The sequence below is a fragment of the Lathamus discolor genome, chromosome 16 (genome assembly GCF_037157495.1).
Source record: "Lathamus discolor isolate bLatDis1 chromosome 16, bLatDis1.hap1, whole genome shotgun sequence".
Taxonomy (NCBI): domain Eukaryota; kingdom Metazoa; phylum Chordata; class Aves; order Psittaciformes; family Psittacidae; genus Lathamus; species Lathamus discolor.
In genome coordinates this window covers 4,821,002-4,833,594 of record NC_088899.1, presented here as the reverse complement: position 1 = coordinate 4,833,594, position 12,593 = coordinate 4,821,002, and the positions used below count along the sequence as shown (strand labels likewise).

Here is a 12,593-nt window from a genome sequence, read left to right as displayed (position 1 = left end):
GAGATGAAGTTTCAGAAGACTGACAACAGAAGGATGCTGTGCTCCCTTCTGGCCATCCATTACCTTCCGAGTACAGGCAGTTCATTAAGTTTAACAACTCCCTCTAACTGGTGCAATTATGTTCATGTCTGGGGAGAAAGAAATGTGGCAACCAGAGCCATAGCTAGCTTTGTTAAGAGCTGGATTATGACCCTGGATTATGACACTCAGCTCACGCCAAGTCTTTGAGAGCAATAGGGATAAAACAGAAGCAACTTGATTTGATCAAAATTGATGTAAGCTCTTGTCCTCTGTGTGAGTATTGGAAAATTAAACTAGATTTAGGCAAGGACTTTCCTTCTTCCAAGCTTGGGGTGATCTGTCCCCATATTGTGGATTTGTCCTTTCTAGAAACACCTCTTATTTAGGAGGGCCTCCCTCTAAGCCAGACAAGGTAAGAAGTCTCATTGCATAATTAAAATCTAACTAATTCTTTCCCAGGAATTCAGCCAAGTTTTTGGGCACCTGACTCCATGTATTTGCAATGTTTAGCTGCTGACCAGCACCCAAGAGAAACAGCGACTACAGGTGAGTTGCTCCCATTCTAAGTTCAAAGCCAGGTTAGCTTGTCATTACCACCCAGAGACTGGGGCTTGGATAAATTCTTGCTATAAGCAGGCCCTTCTCCCAATACCTAGTGTTGCATTTTTGCAGTGTTACTACAACAGCTATTTTACTCTCAGAAAGATGTATGTGGGAAGGACAAAGAAAGAGCAAAGCAACTTGCAACACATTTGTCTTCTTTTCTCTTCATCTCACCTCTGATGCAGTGACCACACCATCAAGCATCCTGCAGCATTTCTCACATTGGCCCTCTGCTCCAGCAGACGCTTCAAGCTCCAGTGCAACACAGGGCAGCATCCCAACCTGGATCCCCATCCACCTCTCAGGCCAGGGAGATGAGGCAGGCCCAACAATGTGCAGCACTTCTAGGGCAGTATACTTGCTGATTGCTTCCTTGACTATTGTTCACAACAACCAGCTAAGACACTGCCAAAGAAACACTCACAGCTGGCATCACACATGGAGGGAAGTTAAGGCAGGTAGGCTGAGCTCCTCCTCTCTTCTCATTCACAGAAGGCAAGAGTGTGGGGACAAAGAAAAGGTTGAAGAAGCATTTGCAGCAGTACTAAAGAAAACCTCTTTCAAGGGAGAAGAGGCTTAGACATTAATTGTCAGTTACCTTGTTCCTTACCCCCAAACTGGGTAAGGCCGATCTTGGGTAAGAATGACTGGTTAGGTCATGCATACGATATGTTAGACAGAAAGGTAACTCACTGGGTACACAATCATCTGCAAAATAAATGAAGAAGGGACTAATACTTACTTGTACTAAAGCCATTTGACTTTCCTATTAGACATATGGAACAGCCTGAGATACACAAGATAGGGTGTTATCTAGTGCTCCTGCAAACCTCAGTTCCTGGAAACACATGAACATGTGAGAAGACAACCTTCAGGGCAAAGCAATTCCTTCACTCTTGCATCATAGCCTTAAAAGCAGGTTATTACTCACAGACCTCTTGTGCAACACTGGAGCATATAGGTAAAACATGCTGCATGACTGGCTTTTGGCAGCCTCTAATTTCTTTCAGTGATCCACTGGCAACACTACATCTGTATATTCTGAGACATTTAGGCCTTCTATTCCTCCTCCTAATGCACGAGGTTATAAATTCGGTTTGAGCTTGGATAGCAAGACAGCAAGAGGTGAAATTCTCCATTCTTTCTTGCTATCACAGTTTTGCTCACAGCGAAACTCTATTTCATATTCCAAGTTACCAGAAACCTGCTTTCCTGCAAAGAAAGGCATGAGGACCAACTGAAAGGCACGACTAGGAAACACTGCTAATCAAAAAGCAGATGTTACAACCCCAAGTTGCTGGCTATCACTAAGTCTCCAGAATGGCCAGCATTTGGGAACATATGCTTTTTTGAAAATGAATGCAGTAACCCAAGACAAAACTGATGGGTTTATTGCACGAGATAAAAGTTCAGTGGCTTCTGTTGTACAGGATGGCAGTGCAGGCGACAGGAAAAGCTCATGCCCTCTACATAGATATCAAAGGAGACTGACAAAGGTGAAATAACGTGCTGTAACTACATGCCAATCAAACCAGTGCAGCAGAGAACAGTAATACTCACCCAGCACTGTGCTAACAGAACACGGGCTCCATTCCCTGTGTTCCGGGAGTCAGCAGTGATTAATTAACAAATCACTTCTTGAGGGTAACCTCTTCAACCTGAGGAAAAAAGCCAACAGTTCCAAACCATCAAAATCAGGACTTGACAACAGCTCCCACCTTCCTGCCCTGAAAACGTGTCCCACTGTGGAACTACCTGTCTTGGTTAAACAATGACCTAATCATCCCTCCAACATTTCCCATCAGGATCAGAGCAAAGCAGACTATCTCAAAGGCAATTAACAGGTCAGGGACAAGCACAGCTATAGGAGAGCAAAACAATCTGGTACAGAAGAGGAAGATACTGCTTCATCTTTCATTCTCCTCTGGGGACGTACAAGACTGCAGAATTGCTGTTTTGGGAACTTTAAATCTCTCCTCTTGAGCTAGTAAAAATCAAGCATGTCAGGGCCAGGGAAAAGATGTTTTGGGGAATAACCTTGTATCCATGCAGCAGGATAATGATCCTGCTTTCCATTCTTCAAATCCTTTTAGCTCCCCTCTTGCTTGCTGCCTGAAAGAATTCCTAGTGCTTTAGGAAAGAAGGAAACAACTCATCCAGCTGAAGCTGTTCAACAGACTGGGAGAACATGGAGCAGCAAATCCACCCTTGTGTTCAAGACTTACAGAAAGGGCAGCCCAAAAACCATGTGCCCAACACCCAAAGCAGACAAGAAGGAGTGCAGCACACCACTGTAGTACTGCTCAGCTGGTCCAAACAAATCTGCTCAAGCCTTCAGCTGCAAGGGGCCAGCATCTTAGATGCTAATGTATGTCTCAGATATAATCCATTGAGTCCTGCTCCTGGCAGCCAAAGATCTCAATTAATCTAGACAATATCTATTAAATTAGTGCAGCTCGTGATGGTTTTCTATGGTACAACCCAAGACATCAGCTGAATGGGGCTGCTGTACTAGGCACAGTACAGTGATATAGTAGAACAACGCACCCCTATACCCCTCAAGAGCTTATTCTGCATTAACATTAACATCTGTGTTGCACGAGACAAGATACTAATTCTTTCTCCCAAACCACTGCTGAGCCATCTTAGAAAATCACCATCTTTCCTCACTATGGGCAAAAATCTTCATGGTGTTAAGTATAAATGAAACCTCATCACAAGCAGGTGTACAGGAGCATCTTCCTCCACCCTTCTTGTTGATGCACCAGGAGAGAACATACAAGGCTACAACTCTATTTTTTTTAATACCATAAGTTTGGGATAATACACACAAGTATTTTTTCTCAAATATGAAGTCCACAAGTGTCCTCCACAGATGGAAATGGGATTTACATCATGTGGAGGCCAAACAAGCTGGCAATCAGGCAAGGATCCTTCAAGTTCTAAAGCTAAGCAGCAAAAGCTAAGGGAGAGAAAGGCATTCCCTCTGCAGAGACCTAGAATCATTTAACTGAGTTCTCACTGCTGTGGCTGCAGAGAAAGCAAGCACTTGCAGTACAGTAGACAGTTATCCAGCTCTTGAGATTGCTCTTATTTCAAGGTGGTCAGAAACTGTATTTCTAGGGATGACTGACTTGGGAACAGCTCTGAAGTCTTACAGGGAAACCAACAGTTTAGGTAGCTTAGATTTATGAGAGACCTCTGCAAAGGTGCTGGCCAATAAGCCATTTTTCATGCCAGCAGCTTGTCTAACAGCAAATCCTTTTCTCCTCCTTTTAAGTTCAAGTACCTTGTAAATTTACTACGATTGTGCATTTATGAAAAGTATCCTGCATTAGGGAACGTGGACAAAATCCATCAATGACCCCATCCTGTGTATTAGCATCCCTGAGTAAGGCCAGAGGTGCCACTTGAAGTTTACGTGGTTGTGCATGTGTAGTTGAATTTGCCAGTTAAAGGCTCAGAGTCTGGCCCAGAAAGGCAATTTTCCCTGTAGAAAAAAGCTAACACATGATGTGTTTCACTTCACACTGGTCGTTGGGGTGCTTTTCCTGCAGAGATGTGACCCAGTCTGCACAAATCACAGCAGCTCACATCGATCCTGTGTTAGTGAAGTGGTTAGGTGAAGATTTGTACTTTATCTGTGTAGGTAACAAAGCAGCAGGAAAAAACTGTTTGGTGAATCATGTAACAGTACAAGGAATTAGCCTATAGAGAGATCACTACTGTAAAACAACAGAGCTGATGGGTGTGGAAGGTGGAAGTACTCTCCTGTTACAGAAATACTGCATTCCAAGAAAGGTAAGAAGTCTTGCCAGGTGAGATCTGCAGCAATCCTTTTGTCATCACTAAAATATGTGACACCATAAGCTTCATTTCATTAAGCACATTGATTTCAAGTTCATTCCCTGCATTGTGTCATCCTGTTGTCAGCAAGGGCAGTTTTAAGCTGTGACTGACCTAGTAACTGAAGAACTACACAAAGTTTCTCTAAAGATTTGAAAGCCTGAAGCAAACAGATTCTCTGGTACTGGAAGCTTCAAATACTTCTTGTTTTAAGGCAAGAACCACTGAATTTCCATCTGTGAGATTTGTGGGTGAAACTCAGCAACAGGAGAAAGCTTGAATGAAAGAGGTGAAATGACAGTTTGAAACTTCAGAAGGATTTAGGTTGAAAGAGATTCCTGGATATCAGCTAGTTCAGCGCCTATTTTAAACAAGGCTAACTTCAAAACCAGATCAGGATGCTCAGTGTCTTTTATATAGGTTGTTTTAATCAACCTTGCCTATTTCTAAACCATGGAATTGGAAGTAACGTCAAACCGAGTCTGTTACACTGATCAGGATGAACTGGCATCCCAGTGTAAAATCATCTTAAAGCCACTAGTGGTGGTTGCTGAGCAAGAACAAATCCTCTCCTTTCTCCTAAAGGAAGTGTTGGTCTTATTATGAGCTTCAAGGCAGGAGAGGAAGTGTCTTGCTTCTCCAAATCCAGTCAGTTTTCCTTACTTACAACATTAGGGACAGCTTTCCCTTTTTAAGATAAGAATACCTTTGATTAATGCTGACTTTGATTTGGTACAAGTCCTGTGATACTTGGATCTTGACTTTTGGGTTAGTATCTCCAAACATTTTCACACTAGGGCTGTACTATTCCATTATCCCATCTTCTACTGCAATTCCTGTGATATGCTACCAAGTCAACCAGAAAATGGTTCTAGGCTACAACTCTAGGCATTGCTTATTAAGTAATATCATACTTTCCCTGCCACTTTCTCCTCCAAACTCCCTGTAACATCCTAATTCCCCCAACACAGGACACGAGCTGCTCAACAACTGCTGTTTGCCTTTCACTTAATCACACAGCAGAAACTTTCCTTATGAGATGTGTAGACATGACCCTAGATAGCAAAGATATTTACCAGTGTCTTCCAGTTGTGTGGTAGGAGATGATCCAGCTGGCAGTGGTACCCAAAGTCCATCTAAGTTCCCAGGTGACCTCTGCTTTCTGCTGCTGGGCTTGATACAGCTCAAGCAAGCTGAGGACAGGCTCCAGAGCGTGTAGACACCTGCTTCATCGTTCAGACTCTGCAAACTCAGCCAGTTCCTGCTTTCTTGATAGAGCTGCGACTCCACCCCGCTCCCTGCCACCACTCCTGCAGGCCAACCTCACAGCTAATAAGGAAATGGGACAATACCTTTGCAGTGAGTCACAGACTGTCTAAACCAGAACTAAGAGAACAGACAGGGAGAGCAATTCCTCCCTGCAAAACACAGCAAGACAGGCAGAAATCATGCAAGATAGGGGATAGAATGACAGGGGGAAAGATAAGAGTCCTAGTCAGCATATCTACTTGTAGGACATCTAACCCTACTGATTTCCAGCTCCTCGCTCAGCTCAGAGGGACACTGCCATTTGGACAGCAGGCTATCTTCACCTTGCAGGTGACAAGTGAAAAAGCAGCAGCAGTTTTGTAGCCCTGGGATCATGTTGCAGACAGAAGCCAGATCTGCTCACAGTAGCTTTTTTCCACAAGCTTCCCCGCACTCAGAAGCGCAAACGCCCTCAGATATAACAAGGAAAATTCAGGAAGGAGATCAGGTTATTCCCACGGCTGAGATCTGCAGGGCAGCTACGTCTGTCACTTGTCTGCTCCACAAAATACAGATATATTCCCTAAACATGGTACGGTTAAGGGTACTATGAGGAAAATCTAGAGCAACTGCCTCCTCCCGTTTCTTAGAAAGCATCGCATTTAAAATCTACCACATCTCCCCCAACTGAATCTTCATTTGGGATCTCACTGGGCACGGCTAGTATTGCTGGCTTAAGCAATATTAAATCTCACATCAAACCAAGATAAGGCCATAGAATTAATACACACATCACTTACTGTATTTCTCCATATACTGTGCATTAGGAAATGTGCACACGCAGTACACCAGACATATGCCTTCTTCCACAGAGTTAAAGAATTAAGTCTTTGCCAGATCCAGTGCAACTTCTTCCTTCCTTTCAGATGTCATTTTTCTTTTTTACATGAAGACAAGCAAAAAGCCCTTTGCTCTCCACAGTCTAGTAAATTCTATTCTTCCCCTTATAACAACACTCTTTAACAAACCTACTAGCTATTTTCCCCCTCTTCTCTCCCAAATCAGATCAGAGATGGCCAGCAGCAACATCTGAACACTGACTGCGAGCTCTTTAAAGCAGTCCAGTCCCACTGGCCAGAAATGCACCTAGGACTTGTGTTACCAAGACAGCAGACACACTGTCCCATTTCACACCTTGAGCTTACTGCATGTTATCCCTTCCCTTTACACAATTGCCTCCCTATATCTTATCTAACTTAAGTAAAATACAGAGACTGAACCCAAAGGTTTAAGGAGAACAAAAATGTTGTGTTAATCCTGCTCTGTGGTCAGCTGTCAAATACCATATATATTGGTTCTCCTTATATAGCCTCTTAGAGACGATCTTTCAGGAGCTGTGATTTTGGAGCTTACACCAACAGTTCACAGTTCTACCAGCAGCTTCACACTTCCACCAGCAGCTGAGCTAGCTACTGCACCTGCATAAGTGTCATTTATCTGTAGTGCAGACATGCCACAGCCATTACTTTCCAGCAGTGAGTTGTGCAAAGCAGTAAAGCACAGTGGGGAGCCCCATCCAAGGCTGCAGTGCTGCTGTAGCTCCTGGAAGCAAGGTTACCCCTTCTCCTTGCTGCCTCCACACTGCAGCAGTCAGTACAAGCTCAGAACACGAGGCTGTTCAGGGCTTCTGCTGATTCAGTACCTTGGGAGAGGCCTGGGCAGAGTCCAGTGCACTGCAGATTTCAGATAACTGGAAGCCAGACGTAAGCACCCATGAGTCATTAACCAAGCAATGCGCAAGCATTAGCCATAGATCATAAACCCAGAGGCACAGCTGTCAGGAGCCTCGTGTATACTCTAGCATCTCAGTCTAAAAACCCCAAAACCCTGTGGTTATAGCCTAGGTGGGCCTGGGAAAGACAAGTTTATCCAACCCAAGAAGTTCCTGACCCTCAGTTTAGTCTGCTTGGACAGAGAGGATGCTGCTGATTCATAGCAGAGATGTTACTGTCATAGCAGTTCTGCCCTTGCTTGTTTGTTAAGCTCAGGCTCCTCTTTTAACAGGACTTTGAGAGATCTTCATAGAATCCTATAAAGGACATGCCTCTTTCCTTTCATTCAAGGCCAGACCCACCTATTCGTACATCTTTGACTCAAAGCAAGAGGCAAAGTGTCAGAACAGGGTCTGCTGCCTGCAGGTAATGAAACAGCTTCTCCCTTGTCTGAGCTGCATTAGGGAAATGTACATTTTGATGCCCACTACTGCTCAGTCAGCCACTCACCACAACCACCAGAGAACTTCACTAGAGTCCCATGCACCACCGCCTGAAGTTGTCACCATCCTCTGTACTGAGAGATGCTCACCAAGCACCACCAAAGCAAGCAGGGAGGTTTGAAGATCAAGATTACTATCAGCATGTTATCTGGCCCTCTTATCTGCCCAAGGAGATGAGATACACACTGACACAGTGAAGCTGGGAATACATCAAGCTGAAGGCTTGAATTCAAGTCCCACAGTTGTGTAAGCCCCTTCAGCTGAGTGCCTCTTTGGAAACAAAACAATGGCTCATGTGTTACTAACTTCACCCCACTTGCATTAAGAAATGGTCTGTACCAGTTACTGGAAGGTTACTGGTGTTCTACCTTCAAAACACAAGGAAACAGACTTGCTTAAAAAATAGACTAGCAGGCTTCACTGTATGGTCAAAATGAGATCCCAGCCATACAAAGAGACTGGTAAAGAGACATTCTCTCTATCCAGCTGTAGTTCTCTACAAGCAGAAACAACTGTGGTTTATATGAAGGAGGGTTCACATCTTTTCACAGCAAGAAAGCACTGATGTTTTGTTCTCATTGAAATGAAGCCACAGTATAAGTGAATGCAAAGAATTCTCCACATCTGCACTAAAAAATCCTCTGGTTCCCTATGCTTTGAGACAAGGTGCATGCACTGAGGTGCCGATAGGCCAGGAAAGAAAAAAGCCCTCTTCTCACTACTGGCATGAAATCTGCGATAATACCACTTATGTTACAAGCCTGTCCCTCCTCTATGATCCAGGACAGACTGAAATAGAGCAAAGTATTTACGTTTTCAGAGGAGCTTTTCTTTTCCTGCCCTGATCAAACTTCCTCCCTAAAGCTTATCCATAGTTTTATCTAGACAGACAGTTTTGGCAGCCTTTTTAAGTGAGAAGTTGGAACTAGATGATCTCAAGGTCCTTTCCAACCCTCACTATTCTATGATTCTATGAAACCCACAAAACTAATTTTAGAGACTCTCAGTCTGGAGTCAAAGGGATGAAGCAGCAAGCATCCCCAGCATCACTGCACCAAATTCAGTGATGCTGCTCAAGCAGTGACTTTATCCTCATGTTACTGCTCTAATATCACTCACCTCTCATATACAGATTTTGTGCGTGTGCCTCAGCTTTCTGGAGCTATTTAAAATAGGTCAATTTACTTCCTCTTTGGGGATGAAATACAGTGTGAGGTGACAAGACAGCATGGTCACCAGAACTGCCTCTACTCACATCCTTATGTCAGGTGCAGAGGGCAGCAAGTAGGGAAGATATAAAGGAGCTTCATTTCAGAATCCTTTGCCCCTCTTACCCTGCCTGGAATTTAGGCTGAGCAGGTCATTTCACAGAGCCCTGAGCCAGCAGTTTCACTGTGCACGTGGCTTTGTTGCTGTTAGGCCTGAAGCAGAGTCCTAGATGCAAGCTCATCCACAAGATGTTACTCTATCAAACCACAAGTTCTCTAAAGACTAGAAAAGCTGCAGTCTGACTAATAAGCACACTGAACCATCAGTGTTAAAAGGTTAAGGCCCAATCTGAAACTCCCTGCAGCAACCTGCAGATGTAAACACGTGAGCAAACATAACTCCTTGCTCGAATGATGCGCCGTTGGCATCACTGGTAGCCAATACCATCAATGGTGAAAGAAAAGTAGTCACTAGAAGGGAATGGCATTCATCGTAACCAAGTGTTACAGGTTTACTTTCAGATCCTGTATAGCTCTGGTCTACTAAACAGAGCAAAAAAGGTCCTCACAGCACTTAATTATGAAGCTAATAACAATCAACCAAACTCGCCCTCAGTAAGTGGAAACACTGAAACCTGTTGGCACATGTACAGCTAATAAAATACCAAACCAGAGTGCACAGAGGACAGGTAGGTGGCTTGCAAGTGAATGCATTTTATATCAGAGATATAAAATGTCAGTACAGATGGGCCTGTCTTCAGAATAGACAAAACCTTCACAACCATTGACCCCATCTGCTCTGCTGAGATGGCCCTGAAATGTAGCAGGGAAATGATGCCAAACCCTGAGCTCAAATGTGTGCTGGTGCAGGTAATTAACTCTAACAGACTGGTCCTTACCTCTGATCTTAAGTGACTCCTGGTGCCTTTTTCAGTTCCAAATGGAGCAAGCCCTTTGTAAGCAATGGAAAGGCCATCTCCTAAAGTAATATCACAGTTACATGGATAATCCTACTGAAAGTGTGCACAGACACCTGAAACCTCATGGCAAGAGAGTGATGCGTAGGCAGCCAGATACAGGTAATGCCAAGCTTCACTTTGCCAGTGTGCAGGAAGCCTGAGCAGGGGCAGTGGGGAGCAAAGCCAAGCACAGCGTAACAGCTTTCTTTCCCCAGGTGATAGCAGCATCTGAGCTATATTATTTATCTCAAAATGAATGCGGAGGCAACATGTTGAGCCAGGTAACAACACTGGAAATAGGATGGAGAGGATAGCGTGTGCCAAGTGTAGCAGGAGAAGGGAACAGCTGCCAGCTCCTTGCAAAGAGCAAGGAATTAAGCATTTAGCTTCCATGTTCCTCTATGTAAATACTAGGCATGACAATGAATCACAGAGTGGCTAATACCACATCAATTCAGTTACCTTGTCTCCTGGAGGTAGAAGCTAATTCATCAGAATCTCTCACAGCTTGCTAGATTCAAGCTACTAAAAGTAGCATCCTCAGCCTTCTCCGTGCGGCTGCAGCGTGTTCAGATCATGTGAGCTTTTTTAGTCACTGCTTTTTTGGGTGCTATCACTTCCTGGGATCCCTCAAAAACTAGACACCAGTATCCCCAGCTCCAAAGGGCATTTGTGTATGAAGAGCTTGAAGGAAAGGGACTACAGAAGAGGAAAAAAAAGAACGAAAGAAAGGGAAAAAGAAAAGGAAAACACCCTTTACCCCGACACGACAGACAAGCAAAGGCAGTTACTGTAACATTCTCCTACATGATTTCCAAGTCCTCTGAAAGCTCACTTATCTGTATGGTTTTGTGCAGACCACCACCACCTTCCACAGCCCCCCTCAGCCACAACCGGGCTCTGCAGAAAAGCTGGCAGTGTGTAACACAGGCAAATACACACAGCACATCTGCAGGCACAAGTACAGACACACAGACTGCGCTTACCCTAATAGACAGAAGGGCTCAGGTTCAACAGACTGCTGTGGGGTCTCTCGAGGAGGTCTCACCGGCAAAGCAGCTGCAAACTGCAGAGGCAGATCCTCTTCGATCCACTCCGATCCCTGGGATCGCAGAGACAAAGGCAGGCTCAGGCCTGAACAAGTCCAGACAAGCCCTACGCAAGCCTCTTCCTGAGTTACAAGAGCAGCCAGCCCTCTGGGTGTCAGAGCTGGGTACCACAGACACCTCCCGGCCTGCAGCGGACACAGAGAAGTCAGCACTCCCCCATTAAAGGCAACACAGGACCTGATTTCTTCCAGTGCAGCATCACTGATTTCAGTGACACTGAAATACACTGAACAGGAGCACTTCAACTTCAGCACACTTGTGCCAGGGCTGAATTTAATCTGGTTCACAGAAAATAGCCCACATTAGGAAGAATGCAAGGTTCCTCCAGGATTCTTTCTGGCAAAGGAATGTAACCCACAACTTTGCAGTCACATCAGAGGCTCGCAATAACTGGAAAAAGTGAACTGGCCACTGAGAGATGTACTGCAGCAATAACACCAGATACCTATCAGTGCACGACCCTGGATTTAAATGCACACAGCAAACCCACCCACTGCGGTCTGGAGGTTTTCCTCCTGCCAACCCCTGCAGCTTAAGTCCACCTACCCCAAATATACCCCCCCCCCCCCCAACACTAATTCTATTACACATGGCAGGGATGCAGAGAAAGGATAAGGCGCCTCCAGAGAAGCACTTATTGTGCACAGCTAATTAATAACAAGCCCTTCAGAGGCAGAACTGCAGTGAATCTGCTGAGCAGCCTTGTCCCCACTCTCACAGTTTTTCCTTGCCTTTGTATCAGTGAGCATTCACATTCACTTCGCTTACTAAAGCTGCAGGGCCAGATTCAGATTTCAGTGCAGCACAAGCTCAGAGAAACCCTGATGACTTCCTGAGCGACTCCACTATTACCTGCTTGAGGAAGTCAAGCGTTTAGCCCATTAAATCCACCCATGATAACCTAAGGAAAAACCTGCGCACAGGAAACCAGACTTGCAGATTTGGGTTTCCTTTCTAACCAGACTTATATGCAGACCACCCAATTCTACAGCATGTTCAACCAACCATCAGCAGAGCCCCTCTGAGGTTTCCAGTGCCCAACAAGGTCAGGCCCACTTACACTGAGGCTGTCCCCTGCCTTGGCACCTGCCAAGGGCCCTTCCTTCCTCTGCTTTCCTCCAGGTCCCCTTGCTTCCCTGCCATGTGATGAAGGTGCAGCTAGGGGAAGACAAGGGGGTCAGGATACACCGTGTGAGTGAGTAGGGTATCTCCAACAGCTCCAAAATATTCTTTTTCTTTCCTTTTTAAAATGCATTTCCATAAATGTACTTAAAAAATAAATTCACTTTATGCACGGACTGCCCTAAGCTTGTACCACAGGGGA

General features: G+C 44.8%; 1 long non-coding RNA gene across 1 annotated transcript; it reads right to left on the bottom strand.

Annotated features, from left to right (window-relative positions):
- Positions 1–10,801: 10,801 nt before the first annotated feature.
- Positions 10,802–12,347, bottom strand: LOC136022913 (uncharacterized). The gene is made up of 3 exons (XR_010616394.1): positions 12,330–12,347; positions 11,147–11,262; positions 10,802–10,859 (listed from the first exon to the last, which is right to left on the bottom strand). It is a non-coding gene; the product is annotated as an uncharacterized LOC136022913 (long non-coding RNA).
- Positions 12,348–12,593: the final 246 nt, after the last annotated feature.